Source organism: Triticum urartu, chromosome 5A, assembly GCF_056163025.1.
Source record: "Triticum urartu cultivar PI428250 chromosome 5A, HENAU_Tu73, whole genome shotgun sequence".
NCBI lineage: Eukaryota > Viridiplantae > Streptophyta > Magnoliopsida > Poales > Poaceae > Triticum > Triticum urartu.
In genome coordinates, this window is record NC_141877.1 from 54,158,716 (window position 1) to 54,178,692 (window position 19,977).

Below are 19,977 nucleotides of genomic sequence, written 5' to 3' on the forward strand. Positions count from 1 at the left end.
CTTTGAAGGGAGAGGCATTGACATGGTATAGGATATGTGATGATATGGGATCATGGAACTACAAACAATTGAAATTGGAATTTCATCAGATGTTTTATCCTATGCATCTTGTTCATCGTGATCGTAATTATATATATAATTTTTGGCCTCGCGAAGGAGAAAGCATCGCTCAAGCTTGGGGGAGGCTTAAGTCAGTGTTATATTCATGCCCCCATCATGAGCTCTCAAGAGAAATGATTATTCAAAAATTTTATGCTCGGCTTTCTCTCAATAATCACTCCATGCTCGATACTTCTTCTACTGGATCTTTTATGATGAAGACTATTGAATTCAAATGGGGTTTACTGGAAAGAATTAAACGCAACTCTGAAGATTGGGATCTCGATGAAGGTAAGGAATCAGGTATAACACCTAAGTTTGATTCTATTAAATCTTTTATGGATACCAATGTTTTCCGTGAATTTAGCACTAAATATGGACTTGACTCTGAGATAGTAGCTTCTTTCTATGAATCCTTTGCTACTCATGTTGATCTCCCAAAGGAGAAGTGGTTTAAATATAATACACCCATTGAAGTAAAAGTAGTTGCACCTATTAAAGTTGAAGAAAAGACTATCAGTTATAATGATCCTATTGTTCCTACTGCTTATATTGAGAAACCACATTTCCCTGTTAGAATAAAGGATCATGCTAAAGCTTCAACTGTAGTCAACAAAAGTAATACTAGGGCACACAAACCCCCTGAGCAAGTTAAAGTTGGCTAAAATTGCTATGGTTAAAGACCTCTTGGCCGATAATATTGATGGGCTTGTTATTTACTTATGCAATGAAGCTGCTAGAATTGCTAGACTGATGCTAAAAATAAACATAGACCTGTTGTAGGCATGCCTGTTATTTCTGTTAAAATAGGAGATCATTGCTATCATGGCTTATGTGATATGGGTTCTAGTGCAAGTGCAATACCTCATTCCTTATACAAAGAAATTATGCATGATATTGCACCTGCTGAGATAGAAGAGATAGATCTTACAATTAAGCTTGCCAATACAGATACTATTTCACCAGTTGGGATTGTTCGAGATGTTGAAGTCTTTTGTGGGAAATTTAAATATCATGCTAATTTTCTTGTTCTTGGTTCCCCACAAGATGACTTTTGTCCCATTATATTTGGTAGACCCTTCTTGAATACTGTTAATGCTAAGATAGACTGCAACAAGGATATTGTTTCTGTTGGTGTAGGGGATATGTCTCATGAGTTTAATTTTGCTAAATTTAGTAGACAACCCCGTGATGAGGAATTGCCTAGTAAAGATGAAATTATTGGTCTTGCTTCTATTGTCGTGCCTCCTAGTGATCCTTTAGAACAATATTTTTATTGATGAAAGAAGGGAAATAGATGAAGTATTCTTTAAACAGGGACCTATTCTGAAACACAACTTGCCTGTTGAAATCCTAGGGGATCCTCCTCCACCCAAGGATGATCCCGTGTTTGAGCTTAAACCATTGCCTGATACTCTTAAATATGCTTATCTTGATGAAAAGAAGATATATCATGTTATTTTTTTTGACTGGGGACTGTAGGGAAAAACCCCCACAGCATATCAAAACTTTATTAAAAGGCAAGACAAGAACAAGTATAAGGGGGATTACAAGGGGTAATCAAGCTAAACTAAAAGGAGGAAAAACAACAAAAAGGATCAAGGTGGAAGAAAAGAGATCCATTTAAGGAGATCATCCTTAAAAGCAGGCTTAACCCTATATTGCATTAGGGCAATATCATGAAGAAAAGTTGTTCTCCATTTATTAAATCCAGCTCTCTCATGCCTAAAGACCTTAGCATTTCTGACAATCCATATATTCCAGCAAGCTATAAAGACCACTTCGGTGAAGAAAGGTTTCCTAAAACTCCTGCTTGCATTGATGACTAGCTCCTTCATCGAGGCACCTGAGGACCAATCAATTTGCAAATAGTTCCAGATCCTGACACTAAAATTGCAATTGAAGAACAAGTGATCTCTTGTTTCCCTAGTCTGCAAAGGGCAGAGAACACAGTTTACTCCATCCTCCAAATGCCAATGCCTCCGTTCCACCATATCTTTGGTATTCAGCCTATCCATAATGAGCATCCAAGCAGAAACCTTTATTTTCATAGTGCAAGAGGACTTCCAGATCCAAACTGTCAGGGGGTTGAAAGATTGTGACACAAACATATGGGAGTAAAAGAGCTTCGGAGAGTATCCCTTGGCAATGCCATTCCAAAGCCAAATATCCTTGGACCCAGTGACTCTATCATGGTTGTCCAACAGAGATTGAAGAATAAGCAGCTCATCAAAGGCCTGGCTAGACAAAGGAAGATGGAAGTGTTGATACATGTCCTGAGAGTCCAGGAAATCCTTAACAGAAATCCAGGGATCTTTAACATATGAAAAAAGCCTGGGAAATCTGAACTGAAGCCTAGAGTCCTGATCATCAAGCTTCCAAGTGTCAGACCACATTAGTGCAGTGTCTCCTTCATTTATCTGAACCCAAGAACAGTCCCTAAAGTTTTGCAAGACTTTGCATATATCCTTCCACCAGAAGGAGCCACAATCAGAAGTTCCTTGGGGTACTCTGCCATGATAGTAAGAGTCCCAAACTAAGGACACCCAAGGTATATCCTTTTTATTGAGGAAGTTATTGGCATGTTTGAGCAATAGCGCCACATTTTGAACACCCAGGTTGAGAATACCGAGGCCTCCCTTGTTTTTTGGCCTGCAAATAAGGTCCCAAGCAGCCAGAGAAGGAGCAGGTTCACCCCTATTTTTCCTCCAAAGGCATTGTCTCTGAATTCTCTCCAATTGCTTTAGAATGCCAGCCGGGACAGCCAAACTACAAAGAAAGAAGATAGGCATAGAAGACAATGTAGAGTTCAGAAACTGTAATCTCTCCCCCTGATTTAAGAAAGAGGAGCTAGCTGTCATTCTTCTCTCCATGCAGTCCACCAGAGGCATGAAGTCCACCATTTTAGGCCTAGTAGTACCTACTGGCAGTCCAAGGTATGTGAAAGGCATTTTCCCAATTTGACATCCAAAAGCAATAGCTAAATCTGTCATGACAGCAGTGTCCACATTGATGGGAATGATAAAGGATTTATGATAATTCACATCAAGCCCAGTAGACCCAGAGAAGACCTTTAACATGTCCTTCAAAGCAATTAACTGTGCCTTGTTAGCAGGCAAGATGATCAAGGTATCATCAGCATACTAAATCACAGGATAGTCCTGGTCATGACAAGGTATTGGGAGATGAAGTATGCCCCTTCTGAACATGTCATTAATTACAGTCTGCAATAGGTTAGCTGCTAAGACAAATAGCAGGGGAGAGACTGGATCTCCCTGCCTAACACCCTTTTTACATATGAATTTCCTACCAGGAACACCATTTAGCAGAACAGATGATGTGCCTGTAGACAAAAGTTGTTTCATCCAAAGAATCCACTTTTCATTGGAGCCCTTATATCTCAAGATTTGGAAAATTGCCTCATGCTCAAGAGAATCAAATGCCTTCTCAAAGTCCAATTTAAGTATGACAATTGGCCTCTTGGACTGATGACACTGGTGTAAGTACTCAAAAGTCCATCCAATACAGTCCTGAATAGTTCTGCTTTTTATAAATCCATACTGGTTTTTGTGGATACACTGCATTATTACCTCTTGGAACCTATTGGCAGCCATTTTGGAAAGGAACTTAAGACCCATTCCTGTTAAAGAAATAGGTCTGAAGTCCCCCACCTCCTCAGGTGAGTGTTTCTTAGGCACCAAAGTGATATATGAATCATTGATGTTCTCTAGATGAGCAGAACCATCATAAAAAGCCTGTGCCAATTCGTAAAAATTTGGAGAGATAATGTGCCAGCACCTTTTGAAGAAAAGACCATTAAAACCATCTGGACCCGGGGCTTTATCAACTGGCATATGTTTGACAATCTTGTCCATTTCTTCTTTCTCAAAAGGCTTAGTGAGAACATCCAAACCCTCCACTGGAACAATTAAAGAGGAGAGATCAAAGCCCATGTGGATGCCCCTTGAAGAGCCCATTCTATTTTTAAAACAATTCCATATAATACCCTCCATTTGAGAGTGATCAGATACCACAGTGCCATCAGGTAGCTTTAAGCTAGCAATAGAGTTCCTTCTATGCCTCTCAGTAGCCATAGCATGAAAGAACTTGGTGTTTTCTCCACCCACTTTAATATATCTAATAGTACATCTCTTTTTCCAATAAAGCCATTGAAGGTGAAGTAACTTTTCCACATGATTTTTAACCACTCTTCGAAAATTATATTCATGCCTGTACAATGGTCTGAGCTCCTCAAGTTCATCCAGTAACAGAATAACCTTATTACATTTACAAACAAGCATTTTCAGTTTGGAGATGTTCATCTGCCATCTTTTGAGACACATTCGCAGGGATTTGAACTTGTCAGCTATTCTAGCTGTGATATGTCCCCCTTTCTAGAAGTTCTTTGCCATGAAGAGGCAACACAGTCCATGAAACCCTCAAGCTCTAACCAGTAGTTCTCAAATCTAAAAATGTTAGACTTGGGGATAGAAGTTTTGATGGAAACCACACATGGCACATGGTCAGATGCAGTTTTTGCAAGGGGCGTCACCTCAGTCATGGGATAGTCAGATATCCAATCGATAGAACTGAAAAACCAATCTAGCTGCTCAAGGAGGGGAGTATCCTGCATATTAGACCAAGTGTATGATCTACCTTTGATGGGCAATTCCAAGAGGCCCAAGTGACCTATAATTTCATTGAAGATAAACATGTCATTCAGGTCCCCTCCAGGGAAATTTCTGTTATCCAGCGAGCGCATAAAATTGAAATCCCCCAGGAGCAGCCAATTTGCATCCACTGGAATATTCAGGTGGTATAACCAAGTAACAAAATTATCCCTAGCTTCCCCCTGACAAGGACCATAAACAGCAACAAGAGTCCACCTCTCATTATTTTGTCTGGAGACAAACTCAACTACTACTGCAAATTGTTGAATTTCCAATAAGGTCCCCTCAAGAACAGAGGAGTTCCACACAACTATGATTCCCCCAGAGGCCCCCAAAGAAGGAGCAAAAGCAAAACTGTCAAATCTTTTAGGACAAAAACTTTTAACTGATCTGGAGTCAAAAGAAGCACATTTAGTTTCCTGCAAACATGCAATTGCACAGTGACTTTCATCGATCTTTTGCCTGACAGCTCTTTGCCTAGTTTTAGAGTTCAAACCCCTGACATTCCAGCACAGGACATTCCAGCTTTTACATTGAGAATTCATAGATAAAGATCATAAACAGGTCTCCAAACCACACATCACACAATGCCATATGTCCAACAGCCACATCAAGTTCTGAACCAACATTATTACATATCCAAAATTCAGAAAGTAAAGACATGCAGGGAGCAAATTTTGGGGCTTGCAAAACCCAGCATTTGGATAGCACACTATGCATTAGGAGCTTGGTTGGTTGCGGCAGAAGGGTCCACCATAAGTGCATCCTCAGTGAGCAGAGCTGCATCAATGTCTAACTCCTTGCCAAGAGCTTGCAGATGACTGACAGGAGTGGGAGGAGGGATATCTCCATATGCAGTGGTGCTGGGCCTCTCAGCAGCAATGGGCTTAGCCTTGGGCTTCTTCTTCTTGGGCTGTAGTACCAGCTCATGGAAAGTGGGCTTAAACCCATCACGCTGGGCCGAGCTTCTGGTACATCTGCGAACAGACATTTCAACCAGAGGTGTTGGCGCCATAGTTTTACGAGGTCTCCTTGGTCTTGCGCACATAGGTGGAGGGGGGACAACAGCAGGCATAGCTTCACCCGCGTCCTCTGCAAAAAGAGCTCTTGCCACAGGTCTAACCAGCTCCGGCTCATTCCACGTCAGCAAAGGAAGATCATCAGGCTGAAAAGCAAGGCTCCATCTTCTCTTGACTGGCGACAAGGGCTTAAGCATTAGAGGCTTCGGCACCTCAAACACCACTGGTGCATTCAGCAAATTCTCAAAAGAACGCTTCCATATCATTTCAGGAGGCAGAGGGGGTCCAAAAGGAACCTTAAATATAGGTTGAGCAAGGTCCTGAACATCAATAACTGGGGGTTGATAAACCACGATCGCCCAATTGCTAGCATCTTCCACGTCCTTGGCAATGTTCTCCGGGTTACTTCGGGTTTCCGTTGCAGTTCCACCAATAACTGCAGGCGGCTCCTGAAGCTGCACGTCTGAACTTGGCTGAGTAGAGCTTTGCTGTGCCGAAACATTGAAAACCATGGACTCTTGGTCCTCCACAACTAGTTCCACAGCAGGCTCATCCCAGTTGCTCCAGTTGTCCTCTTGATCATGGGCAGGAGCAGGCGGCGGTGGTGGCACATCGTTCCATCCCAAAGCAGGGAATGGAGGCAGGACAAAAGGTGGCATTTCTGGAAAGGGCACTCCAGGCAGCGGATGAGGGTTGCCATTGATGGGTATCCAGTCCTCATCTTGGGGCGTTTGTTCGGCGAAATTGGCACCCAGAATGTACAATGGCGCCGTCCAAGACACTCTGGCACCACCCCAGGCTGCATACTCCATGAACATCACGTCCCTGGGCACAAGAATATCCTCGGGGAAAGATGCAAAGACCAAGGAGCGCACGAGATATGGGTCCTCACTAATCCAATGATGAAACTTCCCAAAGGTGTTAACTGCTGCCCGAAGACCATTCTCATTGCGAAGATCAAGCGGAATCCCCAAAAACATAAGCAAACCCTGTCGGAAACCCTGAACACCTCTAAAAGATTCCCCCTCATCATGCTTCATAAACTGAACAAAACGATCATTACCCAGGGGCTGAGGCGGCATCTGAAGAAGTGAAAATCTGACAGCAGCATCCCGTAACTCAAAAAGACCCACCGATCTAATCCAAGGTTGAGCAGACCTCACCAAAATCCCATGAGCTTGTAGCCATTGGACGACTTCCTCCCTAGCAACCCCAATCTGATCAGGAGGGGGGATGGGCATTACCTCGGCCAGCATGAACTCCTCATGGTGACGCACAATTGGGGTATGTGGCATCACGAAGGTTCGCGGCACCCGAGCCTCACCGCCATCCACAATGTGGTGCCCTGCCGGCACATAGAGCAGAGGGTCAAGGTGAAAATTTGCCATCGGAGAGGCACGTCCCGAGCTAGCAGCAGACGGCGAGGACTCTGGCGGAGGTGGGGTTTCCGGCGGTGCAGTCAAAGGTGTTTTGGGGCCAGGGCTGATGGAACGGGGCAAAAGAGTTAATGCAGAAGTGCAAGAGGAGTCCAAGTTTGGTAAAAGTTGCGTCAGAGAGATATTCTCGATGGGAGCTGAGGGATCCTCGGAAGTTGCAACGTTACCGGGTTTCGGTTTCCAAACCAAGCCCAAGATCTGTGCAAACCGGTTGCAATCTTTTGCAACATGCCCCACCCGCAGACATGAGTTACAGTGTAACCCGGACGTGCACGCCGTAGCAAAATGGCCCTTGCGCAAACATGTTTGACATGTTAGGATTTCATCCACCATATCTGAAACCAAATTATCAAAATCCACTGCAGCTTGTTGAGAGGAAGGAATAGTGGAAGGCCCAGAAGATAACACCGGCCCAACTTGATCCGCGGCACGTGTAGATGACGGCCCAACATGAGAGGACACGTCCACATTCGAAGAATCATAATTCCCGCCCGAGATAGACGGCGTCCGAGTCGCATTAGGAGGGAGGTTCCCAACCGTGCCGAAAGATATGGATGGGGAGGTTGACGTCCACCGGAGCTCAGCCGGCGGCGGGGGATGGATGACCACCCTTTCATGATCCGGGAGAGTATACCCCGCATCTTCAATAGTTTGGATACAGTCCTGTGTGGCTGGATAACGATAACCACGGCAAGCAGGATAACTCTGGAACGTTGAAAAAGAAAGCTTCTTGGCTTGGGCATGAGTAGATCTTACCGAGGACTTTTGGGGCTTGGAATGCATGGCTAGCATGCCAAGGGCAGCTCGACGTTTGGAAGGACTAACAAGAACCCATTCTGCATCACATTCCAACTTCCAAAGCTTGAACTCACGGCCCCAATTTGGGCCCCCATGACCCCAAAGATGGAAGTAACATTTAAAATGATCACAAGAATAAGAACGGAGCTGAAGAACGATCATAGCCACATCCTTACAGGAAACTTGAAAGCCAAAAACCTTATCCTTGAGCGGAAAAACCATGTACTCAATTGCAGAACCCCCAATGGCCGCCTCAATCGCTGCTGCTACTGAATCTTCATGCAAACGAAAAACATGCCGCCCAAAAGAGATTACCATGGTGAAGAAGCCCGTGTCATCCATGGGATGTACCGTAAAACCAGTAGATTGAAAGACCTTTTCCGCAAAAACCAAGCCCTTGGAGAAATCCAAGCCAAGGGTGGATCCGACATCAGAACCCATGGAGATGGGTATTAGAAGGTAGATCTCAGTGCGCCGGAGAGATCTAGTGGAGAGAAGAGGAATTTTAGTGGCTAGGGGAGGAGATCACCGGAGAGGTGGCGATCGCCAAGGAGTCCGCTTGGATTCATCCTCGGTCTACGAGGGCATGAGTTGCTGCAGGGTTATCATTATCTATTCGAATAGCTGGATTCCTCGGATGATATATCATGTTATTGTTAGTGCTAACCTTTCAGTGCATGAAGAAGAGAAATTATTGAAAACTCTGAAGAAGCACCGTGCTGCTATTGGATATACTCTTGATGATCACCAACAACACAAAATAAATTTGGAGAAAGACACGAAACCAGTTATTGATCACCAACAACGGCTAAATCCTAAGATGAAAGAAGTGGTAAGAAAGGAAATATTAAAGCTCCTTGAAGCAGGTATAATTTATCCCATTGCTGATAGTTAGTGGGTAAGGCATGTCCATTGTGTCCCTAAGAGGGGAGGTATTACTGTTGTTCCTAATGATAAGGATGAATTGATTCCGCAAAGAATTATTACAGGTTATAGGATGGTGATTGATTTCCACAAATTAAATAAAGCTACTAAAAAAGATCATTACCCTTTGCCTTTCATTGATCAAATGCTAGAAAGATTATCCAAACATACACATTTTTGCTTTCTAGATGGTTACTCTGGTTTCTCTCAAATACCCGTGTCAGCTGATGATCAAGAAAAGACTACTTTTACTTGCCCTTTCGGTACCTTTTCTTATAGGCGTATGCCTTTTGGTTTATGTAATGCACCTGCTACCTTTCAAAGATGCATGATGGCTATATTCTCTGGCTTTTGTGAAAAGATTTGTGAAGTTTTCATGGATGATTTCTCTATTTATGGATCCTCTTTTGATGATTGCTTGAGCAACCTTGATCGAGGTTTGCATAGATGTGAAGAAACTAACCTTGTCTTGAATTGGGAGAAGTGCCACTTTATGGTTAATGAAGGTATTGTCTTGGGGCATAAAATTTCTGAAAGAGGTATTGATGTTGACAAAGCTAAAGTTGATGCTATTGAAAAGATGTTTTGTCCCAAGGACATCAAAGGTATAAGAAGTTTCCTTGGTCATCCCGGTTTTTATAGGAGGTTCATTAAGGACTTCTCTAAAATTTCTCGGCCTTTGACTAACCTATTACAAAAAGATATTCCTTTTGTCTTTGATGATGATTGTGTAGAAGCATTTGAAATACTTAAGAAAGCCTTGATTTGTGCACCTATTGTTCAGCCACCTGATTGGAATTTACCATTTGAAATCATGTGTGATGCTAGTGATTATGTGTAACACCCCGTATGTAACCTACGATATTTGTATTCCAACTCTTGCCATTTCCGGCACTAAGTTATGATATTTCCTCGTTGTCGGGTTTTTGTGTTCGTGTGCTTTTGTCTTTGTCATGCATCTCATATCATGTGCATCGTATTTGCATACGTGTTCGTCTCATGCAGTCGAGCATTTTCCCTGTTGTCCGTTTTGCATTCCGGCGCTCCTATGTCCTCCGGTGTCCCTTTCTACCTCTTTTCGTGTGTGGGTATTAAACGTTCTAGGATTGGACCAAGACTTGCCAAGCGGCCTTGCTTTACTACCGGTAGACCGTCTGTCAAGTTTCGTGCCATTTAGACTTCGTTTGATACTCCAACGGTGAACCGAGGGACCGAAAAGGCCTCGTGTGTGTTGCAGCCCAACACCCCTCCAAAGTGGATCAAAACCCACCTAAACCTCCTCCATCATCTAGGTCGTTCGATCACGATCGTGTGGCCAAAAACCGTGCTCAATTTGGAGCCTCCTATCTCCCTCTATCTATAAATATAGCCTCCCCTCCGAAAACCCCGGGTCATTTCGCACCCTAACCTAGCCCCCTTCCTCTCCGCGCGCCGGACAACCGCGCCCTGCCAGCCAGGACGCGACACGTGGCACGCCGGCCACCTCCCACCGCTGCGGCCCGCCGAGCCCGGAACCGGCCCCCGCGGCCCACGTCGCCCGCCGCCACCTACTGCGCGCCCTGCGCCTCCTCACCGCCCGCGTGCCGCCACACTTTTCCCCGGCCGTCCGCCGCGTTCCTCGCCGTCTGGAGGAGAGCTCCGACTCCGGCGAGCCCCCTCGCCGCCCGAGCCGCCGCGCGCCTCCGCCGTCCTCTTTGCCCGGATCCGGCCACCCTGCCTCTTCCTCGTCAACTCCGGCGCCCCCAAGTCCGATTACGGCGACTCTCCGACGAGCACCTCGAAACACGTGCGATCCGGATCTGGATCTAGATCGGTTGACTTTTCCCCTAACCCTAGTTTTTATGCATTTTTCGTCATGGCATAAATCTGCATCCGTGGGTCCGTTTTGGACGTGTAGCATATCAAAATGTTCGTCTCGACGAGTACTTCATTTCATCTCATTGCATCATGTTCTTTTGAGCTCATCTTGGTGCCATAAATGCTGTTGGCAGAGTGCTAGTTTATGTTAGTTTCAGCTTATTATCAGTAATTGGACATTTGTCATTTTTGCCATGATTGATGTGTGCCTCCTTTGAACTTGAGTCCTACATGAATTTTGAAGTATGCCATGCCATCTTTACAGGGGTGTATGCCATGTATTTTTGTGATCTCTGTGGTGACTAGCACAAGCATGCAAAGTAGCCCTCTCAATGTTGCTGATTTCAGGGACATAGAAATATTCTAAGTCTCTGCCCTGTTAATATTTTTATGCCATGTATTCATGTTGCTACTGAGTGATCCATGCCTCTTTTGAGCATGATCAGTAAGGATGTTTTGTAGATATTGTGGTGCTCTATCCATCCATGTCTTTGTTTGCATTTATGGAGCACCCTAGCTTAACTCAATCAAACTCTACTTTTGCTATAAAATGTTCCTGGCAGAATGTTTACGTGTTAAGCATTTTTGCCGAGCTTGTTGTAGTTGATCCATGCATGCTATGTTGTTGTTCTTGCCATGTTTAGATTCTATGCCATGTCTACTTGCTGGGTGTATGCTTAGTTTGTCATGCAATGCCTTGTGGTGAGTCCATCGAGCTCGTAAACATGCCTACTCAATATCTGTTTTGCCATGTTCCAGTTTTTCTTCTAAGTCTGAATCTGTTAACGATAATTGCTATGTTCACATGGTTGCCATTGTATTTTCTGATCCCTTTTGGCTTATGGTCAGTAAGGGACTTTTGTTGTATGCTTTGAGTAGCTTCATTCCATGCCTTGCTTTGCCATGATATGTTCCTGTAGCATGTTGTTATCGTGCTCTAAACATTGCTTCCTGATGTTGAATTCCTGACATGTTGTTATTTTCACTAAGTCTGTAACCTGATATCTTTTGCACTTTTGCCATGCCTGTTTGAACCTGTTATTGAGTGAATTAGCCGTAGCTCAGTGTTCATCTTTTGTCAAGCATCTTGAGTGGATCCCTGCCATGTATTTTGCTGTTATGTTGGAGTGCTGTAGCATGTTGTTCTTGATGCATTTAGATGGTCTCGTGCTGTTAATCGCAGATCGGTGCCATATTCGTTTTGCTTGTCATTTCCAAACTGTGCATCCGATTCCGGTGATCTTTATATCGATTTCGACCGAAATCAACTCCTCTTTCCGGTGGCACTCTTGGTTTTCCAAGTTGAGGCCTGGTTCAATCATTCCTTTCCAAAGCATGCATATGCACCGCATATCGCATCTCGCATGTCATGCATTGTTTCGCATCATGTTGCTTGTGCATTGCACGTGGTTGATTGTGTCTCCCTTTGCTTGTTTCTTGCTTTGGGTAGAGCCGGGAGACGAGTACGTGATCAAGGATCCCGTTGAGTACGCTTACGAGGATCAAGCTAATGTCAACCCGGAGAACTTTGCAGGTAAGATGACCATACCCTCGAAATCACTTCTATCTTTGCTTGCTAGATGCTCGCTCTTTTGCTATGCCTATGCTACGATACCTACCACTTGCTTATCATGCCTCCCATTTTGCCATGTCAAACCTCTAACCCACCTTGTCCTAGCAAACCGTTGTTTGGCTATGTTACCGCTTTGCTCAGCCCCTCTTATAGCGTTGCTAGTTGCAGGTGAAGATTGGAGTTTGTTCCTTGTTGGAACATGTTTATAGTTGGGATATCATTATTATATCTTGTCTACTTTAATGCACCTATATACTTGGTAAAGGGTGGAAGGTTCGGCCTTATGCCTGGTGTTTTGTTCCACTCTTGCCGCCCTAGTTTCCGTCATACCGGTGTTATGTTCCTTGATTTTGCGTTCCTTACACGGTTGGGTTATAATGGGAACCCCTTGACAGTTTGCCTTGAATAAAACTCCTCCAGCAAGGCCCAACCTTGGTTTTACCATTCGCCACCTAGTCTCTTTTCCCTTGGGTTTCCGGAGCCCGAGGGTCATCTTTATTTAAACCCCCGGGCCAGTGCTCCTCTGAGTGTTGGTCCAAACTAGAGCCCCTTGCAGCGCCACCTCGGGGAAACTCGAGGGCTGGTTTTAGTTGTACGAATTGCTTATCCGGTGTGCCCTAAGAACGAGATATGTGCAGCTCCTACCAGGATTTGTCGGCACATTCAGGTGGCTTTGCTGGACTTGTTTTACCATTGTCGAAATGTCTTATAACCGGGATTCCAAGTCTGATCGGGTTGTCTTGGGAGAAGGAATATCCTTCATTGACCATGAGAGCTTGTGATGGGCTAAGTTGGGACACCCATGCAGGGATTTGATCTTTCAAAAGTCGTGCCCGCGGTTATGGGCAGATGGGAATTTGTTAATGTCCGGTTGTAGAAGACTTGAACCTTAACTTAATTAAAATGAATCAACAGAGTGTGTCGCCGTGATGGTCTCTTTTCGGTGGAGTCCGGGAAGACAACACGGTCTCGAGTTATGCTTGACGTAGGTTGTTCTAGGATCACTTCTTGATCATAGTTCATTGATCGTTCCTTTGCCTCCTCTTCTCGCTCTCTTTTGCGTATGTTAGCCACCATATATGCTAGTCGCTTGCAGTAGCTCCACCTCATACCTTTACCCTTCCTATAAGCTTAAATAGTCTTGATCGCGAGGGTGTGAGATTGCTGAGTCCCCGTGACTCACAGATTACTTCCAAAACCAGATGCAGGGACCGAAGATACCGCTCCAGGAGATTCGACTGAGCTCAAGTGGGAGTTCGATGAGGACTCAGGACGATACTACGTTTCCTTTCCAGACAATCAGTAGTGGTGCCTAGTTGGGGCGATCGGGGACTTTGTCGCATTTGGGGTTGTTCTTTATTTTGGTTTCGTAGTCGGACCTTGAGTGTAACTGGATGAATGTAATTATATTTATGCTATTGTGTGACATGGCGAGTGTAAGCCAACTATGTGTATCTTTCCTTATTTCATTACATGGGTTGTGTGAAGATTACCTCACTTGCGACATTGCTTACAATGCGGTTATGCCTCTAAGTCGTGCTTCGACACGTGGGAGATATAGCCGCATCGTGGGCATTACATTATGCTGTAGGTGCTGTTCTAGGACAAAGAGTTGATAAAAAATTAAATGTTATTCAATATGCTAGTAAAACTCTAGACAATGCCCAGAGAAAATATGCTACTACTGAAAAGGAATTCTTAGTACTTGTATTTGCTTGTCATAAATTCAGACCTTATATTGTTGATTCTAAAGTAACTATTCACACTGATCATGCTGCTATTAAATATCTTATGGAAAAGAAAGATGCTAAACCTAGACTTATTAGATGGGTTCTCCTGCTACAAGAATTTGATTTGCATATTATTGATAGAAAGGGAGCTGAGAATCCCGTTGCAGACAACTTGTCTAGATTAGAGAATGTTCTTGATGACCCACTACCTATTGATGATAGCTTTCCTGATGAACAATTAGCTATTATAAATGCTTCTCGCACTGCTCCATGGTACGCTGATTATGCTAATTACATTGTTGCTAAATTTATACCACCTAGTTTCACATACCAGCAAAAGAAAAAGTTTTTCTATGATTTAAGACATTACTTCTGGGATGACCCACACCTTTATAAAGAAGGAGTAGATGGTGTTATTAGATGTTGTATACCTGAGCATGAACAGGAACAGATCCTACGCAAGTGTCGTCACTTCGAAGCTTATGGAGGACACCATGCTGGAGATAGAACTTCACATAAGGTATTGCAATCCGGTTTTTATTGGCCTACTCTCTTCAAGGACGCCCGTAGGTTTGTCTTATCTTGCGATGAATGTCAAAGAATTGGTAATATTAGTAGACATCGGGAAATGCCTATGAATTATTCACTTGTTATTGAACAATTTGATGTTTGGGGCTTTGATTATATGGGACCATTTCCTTCCTCTAATGGATACACCCATATTTTAGTTGTTGTTGATTACTTTACTAAGTGGGTAGAAGCTATTCCAACTAGTAGTGTTGATCATAACACCTCTATTAAGATGCTTAAAGAAGTTATTTTTCCGAGGTTTGGAGTCCCTAGATACTTAATGACTGATGGTGGTTCACATTTTATTCATGGTGCCTTTCGTAAAATGCTTGCTAAGTATGATGTTTATCATAGAATTGCATCTCCATATCATCCACAGTCTAGTGGTCAAGTAGAACTTAGCAATAGAGAGCTTAAATTAATTTTGCAAAAGATTGTTAATAGATCTAGAAAGAATTGGTCCAACAAACTTGATGATGCATGATGACCCACAAGTGTAGGGGATCAATTGTAGCCTTTTTGATAAGTAAGAGTGTCGAACCCAACGAGGAGCAGAAGGAAATGATAAGCAGTTTTTAGTAAGGTATTCTCTGCAAGCACTGAAATTATAGGTAACAAATAGTTTTGTGATAAGGTAATTTGTAACGAGTAGCAAGTAATAAAAGTAAATAAGATGCAGCAAGTTGGCCCAATCCTTTTTGTAGCAAAGGACAAGCCTGGACAAACTCTTATATGAAGGAAAGCACTCCCGAGGACATATGGGAATTATCGTCAAGCTAGTTTTCATCACGTTCATATGATTCGTGTTTGGTACTTTGATAATTTGATATGTGAGTGGACCGGTGCTTGGGTACTGTCCTTACTTGGACAAGCATCCCACCTATGATTAACCCCCATTGCAAGCATCCGCAACTACAATAGAAGTATTAAGGTAAACCTAACCATAGCATGAGACATATGGATCCAAATCAGCCCCTTACGAAGCAACGCATAAACTAGGGTTTAAGCTTCTGTCACTCTAGCATTCCCAATGCCTCCCTCTAGGCCTAAACAATGGTGAAGTGTCATGTAGTCGACATTCACATGACACCACTAGAGGGATGACAACATACATCTCAACAAAATATCGAACGAATACCAAATTCACATGACTACTTATAGCAAGACTTCTCCCATGTCCTCAGGAACAAACATAACTACTCACAAAGCATATTCATGTTCATAATCAGAGGGGTATTAATATGCATAATGGATCTGAACATATGATCTTCCACCAAGTAAACCAACTAGCATCAACTACAAGGAGTAATCAACACTACTAGCAAGCCACATGTACCAATCTGCGGTTTGGATACAAAGATTGGATACAAGAGATGAACTAGGGTTTGAGATGAGATGGTGCTGGTGAATATGTTGATGGAGATTGACCCCCTCCCGGTGAGAGGATCGTTCATGATGACGGTGGTGATGATTTCCCCTCCCGGAGGGAAGTTTCCCCGTCAGAACAGCTCCGCCGGAGCCCTAGATTGGTTCCGCCAAGGTTCCGCCTCGTGGCGGCAGAGTTTCGTCCCGTGAGCTAGCTTATGATTTTTTTTCTCGGACAAAAGACCTCATATAGCAGAAGATGGGCATCAGAGGGCCACCAGGGGGCCCACGAGGCAGGGGGCTCCCAGGGGGGTAGGGCGCGCCCCCACCCTCATGGACGGTGGTTGGCCCTCCTCTGGTACTTCTTTTGCCCAATTCTTTTTATATATTCTGAAACGTGCTCTTGTGAAGTTTCGGGACTTTTGGAGATCTGCAGAATAGGTCTCTAATATTTGCTCCTTTTCCAGCCCAGAATTCCAGCTGCCGGCATTCGCCCTCTTCATGCAAACCTTGTAAAATAAGAGAGAATAGGCATAAGTATTGTGACATAATGTGTAATAAGAGCCCATAATGCAATAAATATCAATATAAAAGCATGATGCAAAATGGACGTATCAACTCCCCAAGGCTTAGACCTCGCTTGTCCTCAAGCGAAATCCGAAATCGAAAAATATGTCCACATATTTGGAGATAGAGGTGTCGATAAAAATAAAATACGGACATGAGGGCATCATGATCATTCTTAGAGAAGCAATATGATCTCTTATGCTAAAGTAACAATTCAATCACAATTTCAATTATGAATCATAAACTTCATTAAGAACCAACAAACTCTAATCTCAGTCATTGAGGCAATTGCAATTTATCATAACATAGGAAAGAGTCAATATAAGAGCTTTTCCGCAAGTCCACATACTCAACTATCATTTAGTCTTTCACAATTGGTAACACTCACGCAATATTTATGGGTATGGAGTTTTAATCGGACACAGAGAAAGATAGGGGCTTATAGTGTTGCCTCCCAACCTTTTACCTCAAGGGTAATGTCAACAATAATATTTCATGCAAACCCACATGCAATTAGCCATATATAGCAGGATCTTTCCAACACATTGTGCTTGCCAAAGGATAAAATATAGAAAGGAAAGGTGAATATCACTATGACTCTTTGCATGAAGTATAAGACAAGAATAAAGATAGGCCCTTCGTAGAGGGAAGGAGAGGTTGTCATGCTTTTTTATGGTTGGATGCAGGAAATCTTAATGCAAAAGAACGTCATTTTATATTGCCACTTGTGATATGGACCTTTGTTATGCAGTCCATCGCTTTTATTTCTTCCATATCACAGGATCGTATAAAGCTTTTTTTCTCCACATTAATAGATCATAGATATTTAGAAAGCAATTTTTATTGCGTGAACCGATGACAACTTACTTGAAGGATTAACGGTGTCCTGGACTAGGGGGTACTCACCATGTCGTCTCCCGATCTGTTAGAATGGGCCGATGACGCCCATGGCCGTATACTCATGGGCCAGTTCAGACAGCTGCCGCATACATGGAAGATTCCACAAGACTTGGTGATCAAGACAAGGACTGCTCCCCACCGGCGTATTCGGCTAGGACTCTTGTTATCCTAGGCCTCTAGTGCATTATATAAACCGAGGCCAGGCTAGTCGATACATCATATACATACAATCATACCATAGGCTAGCTTCTAGGGTTTAGCCTCTACGATCTCGTGGTAGATCAACTCTTGTAATACTCATATCATCAATATCAATCAAGCAGGACGTAGGGTATTACCTCCATCAAGAGGGGCCGAACCTGGGTAAAATATCGTGTCCCCTGCCTCCTGTTATCATCGATCCTAGATGCATAGTTCGGGACCCCCTACCCAAGATCCGCCGGTTTTGACACCGACATTGGTGCTTTCATTGAGAGTTCCGTTGTGTGATCAGCAAAAAGATCGATGGCTCGCCTGCAGATCAACTGCGACTTCGGCATCTTCGTCACCAGCTCGACTGGTCACCTTGGTTCGACCAAAAACTGCGCCCCGTGTTTAGATCACCATGTTCGGACGAGGGCCTTCATCAAACATCAACTCTGATCTCTGTCAAGATCAGGGAGGAATCATCCATGGAGCTCGAGGTCTCGACGTCAACATTGCCTTCGGGCAGCTGTGCTATTTTTATGGACAGCAAACTTGTATTCGCCGTCACTGCCTCCTCGAGCATCGGTTTGACGATTGCTTCGGTGGAATAGTGCGGAATTACATCTACAACAGCCATCCAAAATTTCATCGAGTTCCGATGGAGGAATCTCCAACAATCTACGATATACCTGAGCCCTGTCAAATCTGGACGGGAATCTGGACGAGTTTAGGGCCTGGTCTCCAGAGCCTAGCTCCGAGGACCTTTGGAATATCCAACCGTTCATATAATGCGGAATTCCCATATCTACCACCCCTCCAAATTTCAGCTCGATCCGACGGTTCAAACTCCAGGAACCTTCCGATGAGTGGACCAATTTTCGGATCTGTTTTCTGCGCGAATACGGATCTGATCCGAATTCATGTTTCTTTATGAACGTGATATTGGACAACCTTTTTAGAGGAATTCTCTTCTAGGGTATTGTGCGTTGTTTTTAAACACATGCCCGTAAATTTTTAAGCCGAGCTCAACTTCTTCGGATCATCATCTCGGCAAGCCGAACAAGAGTCCGGCATCGCGAAGGATAAATCATCACCAACTTCGTCGCCCCACGGATTACACGGAGCGGGCATACCGGCATCGCCGCATGGTCACTTCATCAAGCCGGCATCGACCACGTCACGACCTGCATCGGCAGGGCCGCACTATCGCTTTTTCAAGCTTGTGTCCATCACGCCGACCTACTTCGACTCATCGGCTGACATCGAGGCTTCGACATCTCGGCTGGACCGGGGGCTTCGCAATCTCTTCATCAACCTACTCTGGAGACTTCGGCGTCACTAGCAGACCAGCTCCGTCACGTCAGCTGGACCGAGGGCTTTGCCTTGGCGAGCCAACCTTTGCCAGCATCGCCATACCGTCGCTTTATCGCCCATCAGGCAATGGGTGTGCGGATCGAGTCCCAATTTTCGGAATCACCTTTCTTCGGATTGCTACAACAAATGAACCAGGTGTTATTAATCCTAGTATTTTTTGCTTGTTCGGGTTCATTTTTCCCAAGGAATTATTACTCTGGTTTGTTCATCATATGTACATAGGTCTATCAAATGATGGCCGCATTAACGAAGGTCGCATGGTGGTTCGGTCAGTTTCCGTACATGGTCTCGTGAACGCCGCATCCGGAACTCGGACCGACCTGTGAATTCAGGCTTTGCCACGCCTTTACCTCATCACGCCGACGCCCTGCATCGACATTGACTTCGGCGCCAGGCCATATTTATTTTATTACTCACTTTGCACAAATTATTTATTATGCAATGATTTTTTAATTATTATTATTACTATTATCTCTGGTTTGCACTATTTTTGTGCACAGGAAAATGATCCGGGGACTTCGGTGTCACTCTGCCGGTCTGCATTGACCGTGCTATGTCACCACTTCGGCGTGTCGAGCTCTCCGCTCCGCCACCTCGGGACCGGCTTGGGGGATGGAACCTTGTCCCACATCAAGCTCGGACCGTGTCATCAATGCTGAACACATTAACCAGCTAAGTCGCTTTCATGCTCAAAGTTTTAATTTTTAACTTGTGTTCGGTTCGACCAAGCATTATACTTTTTTGGAAAAAAGTTGCTGATAAAAAATCTCCTTGTCAAAACTTTGTTTGTGGCATGCAAATTCAAATACCCCGTTTACTCGGGGGCTTCCTTCATGAAGCCTTTTCCTCTTGCATATGATTATACTTGTACGGCTTCGTTCCTTGTTCGTTTATTACGCCACAATATGC